Source organism: Schistocerca nitens, chromosome 3 (assembly GCF_023898315.1).
Source record: "Schistocerca nitens isolate TAMUIC-IGC-003100 chromosome 3, iqSchNite1.1, whole genome shotgun sequence".
NCBI lineage: Eukaryota > Metazoa > Arthropoda > Insecta > Orthoptera > Acrididae > Schistocerca > Schistocerca nitens.
Genome location: NC_064616.1, coordinates 629,832,531 through 629,843,597, shown reverse-complemented (window position 1 = coordinate 629,843,597; position 11,067 = coordinate 629,832,531). Strand labels below are relative to the sequence as shown.

At 38.6% G+C, this 11,067-nt stretch overlaps 1 pseudogene; it reads left to right on the top strand.

Annotated features, from left to right (window-relative positions):
- The first annotated feature begins 9,686 nt into the window (after positions 1 to 9,686).
- Positions 9,687 to 9,804, top strand: LOC126250374 (5S ribosomal RNA; annotated as a pseudogene).
- The last annotated feature ends 1,263 nt before the right edge of the window (positions 9,805 to 11,067 follow it).

Here is an 11,067-nt window from a genome sequence, read left to right as displayed (position 1 = left end):
TTTTCATTGCATTGTTTTCCCTAAAGCACTGCTGCTGGTAATGTATTGCATCAGAATAGTAAAATCTGAAATAAAGTCACCGCCCACATTCACGTGCTAATTTAATAATCCACCATTTCATTTTATTTCTTGTGATCATACTATCGCAAACTGTGCAAGCGTGATCAGATCCTCGCAGTTTTTGGCCTACAGCGATTCTGTGACAAAGACCATGTGATGCAGAGAGTCTTGCCTTACCCGATAACCATTTCATTTGTAGTTTTAGTTATGTAGCCCCCATTTTATGTTATGTGGGACTAAATGTGTGAACCATCAGTTCACATATGTCTCGATATAGGTTTCTGAACACGTGTGTGTTAGATTAATGAATGCATTTATCTGCTGAACATATGTGTTCTGAGTTTTCTTATCTTCATTTCCGCCGGCCGGAGTGGCCGTGCGATTCTAAGCGCTACAGTCTGGAAACGAGCGAACGCTACGGTCGCAGGTTAGAATCCTGCCTCGGGCATGGATGTGTGTGATGTCCTTAGGTTAGTTAGGTTTAATTAGTTCTAAGTTCTAGGCGACTGATGACCTCAGAAGTTAAGTCGCATAGTGCTCAGAGCACCTATTTCCATAATCTCAACAATTTTCATTTATTAAAAACTGTATACGTGATACATGTACTGACGCATTTTAGCTTAGATGTAAGCATATTTCAATGTAGCGATACAGCTGTGGTAGAACAGAGTCGCCGATACATCTATTGAGCCATTATCTGGATTGAATTAATCGAGGCAAATTCTCATCACATGAATTTATCTATAAGGTCATTAGATCTAGCAGATATTACTGTTGGTCAGAAATGGAATGAATTCGCATTCCATATTCGTAGGGTCATTCTAGATGCAGTCTGTTTTATTGTAATACATTCACGTTTGACGTAGTGCAGTTTAGTATGGGCTCCATCCTTAACTCATTAATGTGTACTTGCATTAATGGATGCGAGTTGCTGATATAAGCTTGATCTTGGTGAAACAATATTTATGATTAAGAGGGCATATGCTCATTGCACGTGCTAGTGAAGTCAGGTCTAAGACATACATCCACTTTGCATATGACCAGTCAGTTATTTGTAGGAAAGAAGTAATGGACGGTTTAAAGTGTCTTCAAACATACTAAAAACTAGAAAATATCAGAGTACAACGAGAAAAGTTGGAGTTACAGCAGGGACATTGATACAACGCGCTACTTAGGTTTATTGTCATTACATATTGGTTGCATGCGCTAACGCACAACCAAACTACGCCCTTGCATCATAAACTAGACTTCGGACTACGCTGCAGAGCAGTTAGTTACCATACCGCGAGGCATGACGGGTAGGCGCGGCTGAACTCGCGTTAATTCGACAGGTGAGGTCGTGTGGACGAGTCCTGACAGAGGCGAACATTGCTCGCGTGCAGATAGCTGTCTTCTAGTGTAGGGGACACTTGGGCCTCTACAACTGGAAAAAAAGAGCGCTACGACGTAAGCCGCCTAATAACAGGGCAGCAGGCTGCCTAGAAGATGGTTCAAATGGCTCTGAGCACTATGGGACTTAACATCTATGGTCATCAGTCCCCTAGAACTTAGAACTACTTAAACCTAACTAACCGAAGGACATCACACAACACTCAGTCATCACGAGGCAGAGAAAATCCCTGACCCCGCCGGGAATCGAACCCGGGAACCCGGGCGCGGGAAGCGAGAACGCTACGCTTCCTAAAAGGTTAATGGGAGTTTTGTACAAGTGCATGACCGTTAGTGGCAGCTTGTGGTGCGAGATGCTGGCAAGGCGCGGAGTCAGAGGACGCAAAACCATTTCGTTGCCACAAAATATGTAAAATAGAAACTGATAAAGTTGCAAAATAGGCAATTACTCCAAATGACAGATATAACGAGACGATAAGCTGCATCTAAACACCCACGTGGTAGAAAGAATGGTATAAACACATTGAAGATGTTAGATGTCAATATACCTGTTAGCTCTCAAAATTAATACCTTCTAAACACCGCAAGCAATTTTAAAGGCCGATCGTCTACAAATAGCACCTAAACAGTGCTACCGAAATGCAGTTTCGGAAATTTTAACAATGTAATTTACAGTTATTTATGAGCCTCAAGCTTAATTCAGAGATAAAAAAAACACACATTTTAGTGAAAAACGGATTGTAAGTCAATAAGTGTAGGCCAGTGCGAGACATCAAATGACAATAACTATCTGTAAACGTGTAAGTTTGATGATTTTTAACAACAAAATTGGTTCAAATGGCTCTAAGCACTATGGGACTTAACATCTGAGGTCATCAGTCCGCAAAACTTAAACCTAACTAACCTAATATCATCACACATCCATGCCCGAGGCAGGATTCGAACCTACGACCGTAGCAGCAGCGCCTGGAACCGTTCGGTCACATCGGCCGGCTTTTAACAGCAGCTATGATCAAATTGAGGTAAGTTAACTATCTCACTGAAGGAAATGTAAATATCAATGAAACCTAGGAGCCTAGCAAAAATCTAATGTTATCATCGGAAAGTTGGTAAAATTTTAATCTTAGTTCGTGTGTTATATGTGTGGTAGCAATAAGTGATTTTCGTAATGAGAGATCGTGTCTCTCTAAGGGCGGCGGTCAAACTGACTGATACGATTCGCATAGAGACAAGACCGAGGTCGGACGTATGTGTTGATGATCGACGGATCGGTAGCAGGTAAAGTGACTGAAATTTTTCTGGTGACCAATTCAGACACTAAGAAAAGTTGCGGATTAATCACATAACTTCGTGGTGTGCCTGACTCGGCACTTTCGTAATCTGATTATTGACTTTATCCATCTTTGTTTCTCTCACGATATTAAATTAAGGTTCAATAAACATTTTATTTCAAACAGATAACCAGCTGGTGTTCAGATCATTATTTCCATAACTGGCTATAATCCTGCTTGCAACTGATAATTGTTAGAACTTAACAGATCAGTTTTGAGAATAATGCAGTAGGTGTGTGGCCGTCCTGTAGACGCAGCATAATCAATGAGCATTACATTGCTCACGCACTTCATATATCATTCACTTGCTATAACTCTGAGGATAGGTTGCAGGTGAGTACGTTTAAAAAATATTTTTTCAGTGACAAATTCGTTGTCTTCGTTAACCTAGTCGTCTATCTAACTTACAGGTCTGTCCAGTAACGCCACTGATCACAGTAGAACAGCAATATTGCCAACATCACTTCTTCGTTTTTGAACTTCTGCCTGTCCTAAGTACATATCACTTTATTTATTTCCGATCCCGCGAATTTGGATTTAAGTGTCACTTTGTAACGGATCCTATTACCGATATGGAAACATACTTTCACTTGCGTTTTACGGCAGCGCCAAACAATAGTTGCAGAAACCTGAATTTTATAAATCACTGCTACATATTTTATGCTTAATTTCCGTTGTTCTTCTACTAAACTTCTCTTATGCCCTTGTTCCATAGTTCATTTTTAATTTTACAAAATAGTGTGGTCAGGATACTCGGTTTTTAATCGTTATTTCCTGCGACCTGCTTTGAAATTCAGTTTAGGTTGTTTTCATTACATATATATTTAGTAGTGCCGTATCTACTCGGAGAATTAAAGGCTTTAAGTTCTACCTTCCATTTCTTTTCAGAACGTGTGAAGTCTGAACCACGCACAAGCGATCTTAGGCCTCATTCTTTGGATATACAAATTTTCAGGTTTAATGTTATTTTAAGTGCATTACGTTACTATATTAATGGTATACACTCGTAACTTTAGCGACTATTGTGATAAGTAGTTCATAGAATATTACTGTTATTGTCTAGATAAATTTTGTAAAAATATTGTAAACAATAATGAGCGAGAAGAGTGTCAGCTGCTGTAGGAAAGTTAGTTCTGGGGTTCTATGCAGCTGCTGTGAGAGACGGTTACATTAGGAGGAATGTAGTGGCACGATAAGTGGGGAAGTAAATGAGTCTCTTCCATGGAGTTGCGGAGTGTGTTCACGAGATAGAATAATGGCTGAATAAGAAGGGAATATTAGAGCCCTTAAGGCTGAACTTAGTAGGATCATGTTATGATAGTGGTGGAGTGGGAAACAGTATTGATAGGGATCGGGACTACAATATTGAGTGTGATCTGATAAAAATAGCATCTGCAACGAACCATACAAATGTTGGCTTGGTTCCTGCTTTCATGTTGTATGATCTATCCCAACTGAACAGCTCTGTCAAGAGGATCAGTATGAAGTTACAGTAGCTACTTCGGGTGGCTACTTTGTCAGGCATAGGTTTCGTTCCTGTTGATGCTATTGGTGGGTGGGACCTCACTGCATCTCACTATGCTAGGAAAGGGTACGTTGGTTGGGATGATAGCAAAATCTCTAAGGGTGGGCACTGAAATCATGGAGGGTACCTCTTTTTTAAGTTAAGTTCAGTGGCCAGCGATTGAACATCGAATGAAATGAAGCTTAATTAGAAGCTTAGACTGGCAGGTACTAGAGATGTTAAAACATCACAAGATTCTCGTAAAAGTACTATGAAAAATTAATGTTTGTTTGTCTCTAGATTCTCATAAAAGCACAGTGAAAAATAATGTTAGTATATTGCATCAGAATATGAGGGAATTAAAAAAACAAAGTAGATGAGCTTCTTGTTTGTTCAGAAGATTTAGAAACTAAGGGTGGAATAGATGTACTACATCTCTCTGAACATATAGTCACAGTTATGGAAAAGGTAAATGTAGGTTGATATAAGCTTTCAGCACATGTAAGTAAAGACACTATGGAGAGAGGAGGAGTTTCCTATCTATTAAAATTTATAACAGTGTGAAAAATTTAGAAACTAAAAATTTTTGTGTAGAGCAACATATAGAAGCATGTGCGTGTGAGTTTAAACTACATCTTGGTACTTTTATAATTGTAGCTGTATATAGATCCCCACTGGTAAATTTTCATCGCTTTTTTAAAAGCCCAGATTATTTATTGAGCCATCTGTAAGACAGGGGGAAGGAAATTACTGTATGTGGGAATTTCAGTATAGATTTTTGAATGAATCCGATACAAAGCTTGACTTGATGCATTACCTAGTTCTGTGAATTTGACGTAAGTTACTGATTTTCCTAAGCACACTGATAAATAATGTTTCTATGGAATAAGATAAATGTAATGAGATAAAATCTTTTCTAGTTATGAATAGTCTGTCTGGTCGTGATGCACAGTTAATTACACTATATGATACAGCTCGATACAGTAATGCAAAACAACCCTCCAAAGTAGTGTGTTCATTTAACGATTCATCAATAGCAATTTTTAGGGAATGCTTGCAACAATTAGACTGGAATGAGATGTACAGGGAACATGATGCTAATTTAAAATTTAACCTACTTCATGATATTTTTGTGAGTATATTTGAAAATAGTTTTCCTAAGAAAATAGTAAGACGTAATTGTAAGAAACCATCTAAAAAGGATAAAAATATCTTGTAATCAGAAAAGGGAAATGTATCTTTTTGATAGGAGGAGTTTTGATCCAGAAACCATCAAATATTACAAAAACTATTGAACTGTACTTAGTAAAGTTATTAAAAAGACCAGAAGTATATGCATTATGTCTGAGATTAGCACCTCCGATAACAAAATTAAATCAATTTGGAAAATTGTTAAAAGGGAAACAGGGAAACTGAGAGCACAGGAAGACTGTATTTCTATCAATCGCAATGAAAAGTTTGTTAACGAGAAGTCATAAGAAGAAAATATTTTTAATAATCATTTGTAAGTGTTGTAGAGAAAATAGGATCCAGCTATTCATTAGAAATTGCAAGAGGGGCAATACCTATGCAATTTGATAATTCAGCCCACCTCTTCTACTGAAATTAGGAGAATAATAAATTCGCTCAAACGTAAAAGCTCAAATGGAACTGATGGCATTTCCAATAGAGTACTTACAGCTTGTTCCCAATAGATAAGTAGCATTTGCAGCCACATATGTATTGGCTCACTAAAACGCGACATTTTTCCAGATATACTGAAATATGCTAGTGTTAAACAATTTATGAGAAAGAGAATAGGTGTGATGCTAACAACTACCACCCAAGCTCACTTCTCACTGCTTTATCCAAAAATTTTGAAATATTCAAGAGTAGCATCACATATTTGTCAAAATGAAATAATAACAAAGTGTCAATTTGGTTTTCAGGAAGTCATTTCAAGAGAAAATGCTATTATGCTTTCACTGATCAAATATTAAATGCTCTGAATAACCAAACATCAAATCTTAAATACTCTGAATAACAAAACATCAAATGCTAAATGCTCTGAATAACCAAACAGCACCCATTGGAATATTTTGTGATCTATAAAAGGCTTTGACTCTGTGAATCATGAAATTATTCTAGGTAAACTTAAGTGCTGTGGTATGAGTGGGACTGGGCCCGGCTATTTTAAAATTCATATTTAGCTGTAAAAACGCAGAAGGTTGAAATTAACAATACAGACAGTCTGAAAAAATCGCGCAAATTCCTCTAACTGGGGAGGTATCAAGAATGGTGTCCAACCGAGTTCAGCGTTGGGTCCCTTATTGTTCTTAATATATATTAATGACTTCCCACTTCATAGTCATGAAGATGAAAAGTTAATTCTTTTTGCTGATCGTAAAAGTATAGCAATCGCACCCAACAAACAAGAATTAGCTGAGGAAATTGTAAATAATGTCTTTCAGAAAGTTATTAAATGGTTCTCTGCAAGTAGATGCTCACTAAATTTTGAGAAATCGCAGTATATGCAATTCTGTACAGTAAATGGCATAACACCATTGGCAGTTATAGACACTAAACAGAAGTCTGTTGCTAAGGCAGAATTTTCTAAATTTCCGTGAGTGTGCATTGATGAGAAACAGATTTGAAAGAAATACATTGATGCCCTGCTGAAACGGTTAGCTTCACCTACTTATGATATTAGGGTTATTGCAAATTTTGGTGATAAACATATCAGTAAATTAGCCTACGATTCCTATTTTCATTCACAGCTTTAATATGACATCATGTTTTGGGGTAATTAATCATTAAGAGGAAAAGTATTCATTGCACAGAAGCATGTAATCAGAATAATAGCTAGGGCCCACCCAAGATCAACCTGCAAACATTTATTTGAGGAACTCGAGATATTCATAGTAACTTCGAAATACGAATATTCACTTTTGAAATTTATTGTTAGTAACCCATCCCAGTTCAAAAATAGTTGCGAAGTGCGTAGCTACAACACTAGAAGAAAGGATGATCTTCACAATTCTGGGTTAAATCTACCTTTAGCACAGAAAGGGGACACTTATGATGCTTATGTGAAAGTGACACTTTCCACTTCATTACGAAATGTCGAATTAATTTTCTATTGAAGAAGTATTAATGTAATGTAATTTTAATATTATCGTAACGATGATTCCTCCTTTACGGAGTGCCTTGCACCAGAGCAGGGAAGTCATCGTGATCGACAATCACACCAGAGTTTGTAACACCATAGCTCTAATGCTATACTCATCTATTTTGTTTTTCTTTTTTTTTAATTTAATATTACACCGTTAAGAACCTGTAAATGTTTTTGATTGAATAGATAACACAAAATTGTATACTCTTTTCTTTGTTAAAACTTTGATGTCATAGTTTGTTTCAATGCAAAGTAGTGTATCTGTACTGTAAATACTTTGTCCCATTTGGAGGGAACAAAACTTACTGTATATAATTGTAATCCTGTGTAAATAATTTTTTGTAGAAGTGTCAATATGTGAAAATGTTCTGTTTTATTTAATGTGTTTGTTTGCTGTTATGTAAAAAGCTGACCTTCACTTAGGAATCTTAGTAATTCTGTGTATAAGAGGTGTAGTGGTTCCCCTCGGGAACGGAACTGTGTAGCGCGCGCAAATTGTGGTTGGCCTAGGTGAAAAAGGTGGAACAAGAGCTACGAGTCGGGGACGAGCAGTCAGTCGGGGACGAGCCAGCAGTCAGAGATGAGCTACGAGTCCGTGCACTGCCGTGTAAAAGTTGCATAATGCTGGTTTCGAGAGAGGCTTTTCTGTTATTTTCCAATGCCTCGGATGGATGGATAAATAAATAGCTGGGCTATTTTGGAATTTGTATTTATCATGGCCACCAAGAAATGACAGTCCAGCAATTCTGCCTGCAATTTCACCTACCAACATGCAGTTGCCACCACATTGCGCAATCATTGCAACGTAACACTATAATGATGTACAGTGAAGGATCAGCTTAATGGATGTGTTATTGTGCTGAAATATAAGGTAATTTATATCTGAATTTATGTACCTACCTTGACTTTTCTCCTCATCATAACACCTCTCAGGGTCCTCTCCGTTTGAACTAAAGTGATTACCGAGTGTCCTTACTGAAAGTACGTTAAAAATCTAGTTTTCTAATTAATGCCTCTGGAACATAGTAAAGTGAAAGTTAAAGTTAATGTGGCAAGAGAGTGAGTTAGATGCTTGCTGAAAATAACATTCTTAGTAAAAATGCTTATTAAAGTGTTGTTGCCAACTTCAAATTAAAATCTCTCAAGACTGAGGCTTATAGAGTTTTGCTTAGTAAATGATCACATTACTGCCTGTTGTAAATTGCAGAAAGTGAGTCAGTATCTTACATAAATGTTAATTTTATCTCTCACGGTAGCAAAAGTGGTAAACTGCATAGAAGGAAATTATATGTTCATGATTACTAAGTGTTTGTCTCTCTTGTGTGCATATTAACAGTATAAAGACCACTCAGTTTGTGTAAGCCCTGAAAGTGATAGTGTTTTTCTGTACCTGTTATAATTTTGCAAATAGTTTGTGCTGCTCCAACTGTTAGTTTCAATCTTACCGTAAACATATGAGTGTGTCAGAGTTCATTGCACTCGCGTGTGACCAAGTCTAGGTTGTGTTTGTCCATTAGAGTTACTAATAACTACTTTTTTGAACGAGAATGTTAATCATTCTCTTGCCTAGTTAGGCTGGCGGCCGTTTTCTTTATCCGTTGAACAGTGCAGATAGGCAAAATTTTGTTTGGTACTGTTCAAATATTTACGTAATTCTGACTTTCATTTCCGATAAGCCACCTCCGTTAGGGACAGCACGGTCAACATAACAAAATTCCTCTCAGAGGGTAACACTGCTCTGTTGCTTTGTACCATAATTGCTTTTACTAAATAGTTTTATGTCACAACCTGTTTCTAGCATTGAGGTTATGGTGCAGTAATAACATCAAGCAGGAGTGTTATAAGTTGTGGCCTTTTCTGATAATCTTCTGCACGACGACCTTTTAGCCACGGAAGATATCAGAGTGAGTTTAGTGTGATAAAGCTCAATCCATCTTGTCACAAAGTACTCCATGTAGTACTGTTTCTGTTGTGCTATGAAACCCCAGATAGACATAGCGCTAAACTGCTGCGTTACTTGAACTCCTTCTCAATTATAAATAATAGCAGTTAGACAAAGACATGGGAACACCTCGAGAAATGCATACTTGAACATAAATGTAGATGCTAGCCAAGCCTGCAGGTTGAACTGTTGTATTTGACCATGAACGTCACCCGTGCTGTATCATCAGTATGTTGCAAGTGTCTGTCGTGGTCAGAACATTGATCTGTGTAGATTTTAGTGCATTAATCGGAACTAAGTGAATTAGAAGCCAACGGCCTTGCCGCAGTGGTAACACCGGTTCCCATCAGATCACCGAAGTTAAGCGCTGTTGGCCTGGGTCAGCACTTGGATGGGTGACCATACGTTCTGCTGAGCGCTATTGGCAAGCGAGGGGCATTTAGCCCTTGTAAGGCAAACTGAGGAGATACTTGACTGAGCAGTAGCGGCTGCGGTCTCGTAAACCGACATACGGTTGGGAAAGCGGTGTGCTGACCACATGCCCCTCCATATCCGCATCCAGTAACGCCTGTGGGTTGAGGATGATACGGCGGCCCGTCGGTACCCTTGGGCCTTCCAAGGCCTATTCGGACGGAGTTAAATTAGAACCTGGGCAAATTGTTGGTACTCGTATGATGGGTGCTACAGTAATGAAGGTAGGTGAAGTGTTCGGTATTTAAGGAGGCACCGTATCGAAAGTTCATATCACATCCAGGAGAAAGCGGAAAAGCATCATCCACTAAATCACAATACGCCGAAAGTGAGCGTTGAGTAATAGTGGAAGACGCTCACTGAAGAGAAATGTGAAGAAAAAGAGAACGACAGCTAAAAAAGTCACAGCATAACTCAATGTCACACTCGCGAACCCTATCAGCACAAAATCAACAAAAACTGAGCTCTAGAAGAAAGGCATTGAAGGGTGAGCTGGAATTCCAAAGCACACGTCAGCAATGCAAATGGCCGTAGCAGACGTGGTGCCGAAGTCATAAAACGTGGACTATGGGGCAATGGAAGATTGTAATTAGGTGGGATGAGCCTTGTTTCACACTGTTTCCAACTTCTGCCTGATATTACGTCCAAAGAGTGAAACATGATGGTGTTTCGGTAATGAGCTGGGCAGCCATGTCGTGCTATTCCATGGCCTCCATGGTTACTTGGGAAGACACATTATTGTCAAGGATAGTGTGACCATTTTGACTGATCAGTTCCATCCCATGACATAATGTTTGTTCCTCAATGGTGATGCTGTGTAACAACACGGCAGGGTTCCTCCTCGCACAGCTCGCTTCGCCCACGACTTGTTTTGTGAGCACAAGAATGAATTTTTGCATCTGCCCTGACCACCAAAATCACCAAGTCTCAATAATACTGAAACTTTGTCGTCTACGTTTGAGAGGACGTTTTGTGATCGTTATCCACCACCATGATCTTTATCTTAACTTGCCATTATTTTGCAGGGATAAGGGTATAAGAGTCCCTTGAAAATCGTTCAGGACAAACATTTACCCTTTACAACTCGGCTGGGAGCTGTTTTGATTGCCAGCCGTTTTCCTACAGCCTATTAGGCATGGTAATACGTTGTGTTTTTGATGTTTCCATATTTTTGTCCGCCCCCTGTACAAGTACTGAGTTCAGAGTATGTACCTACTTC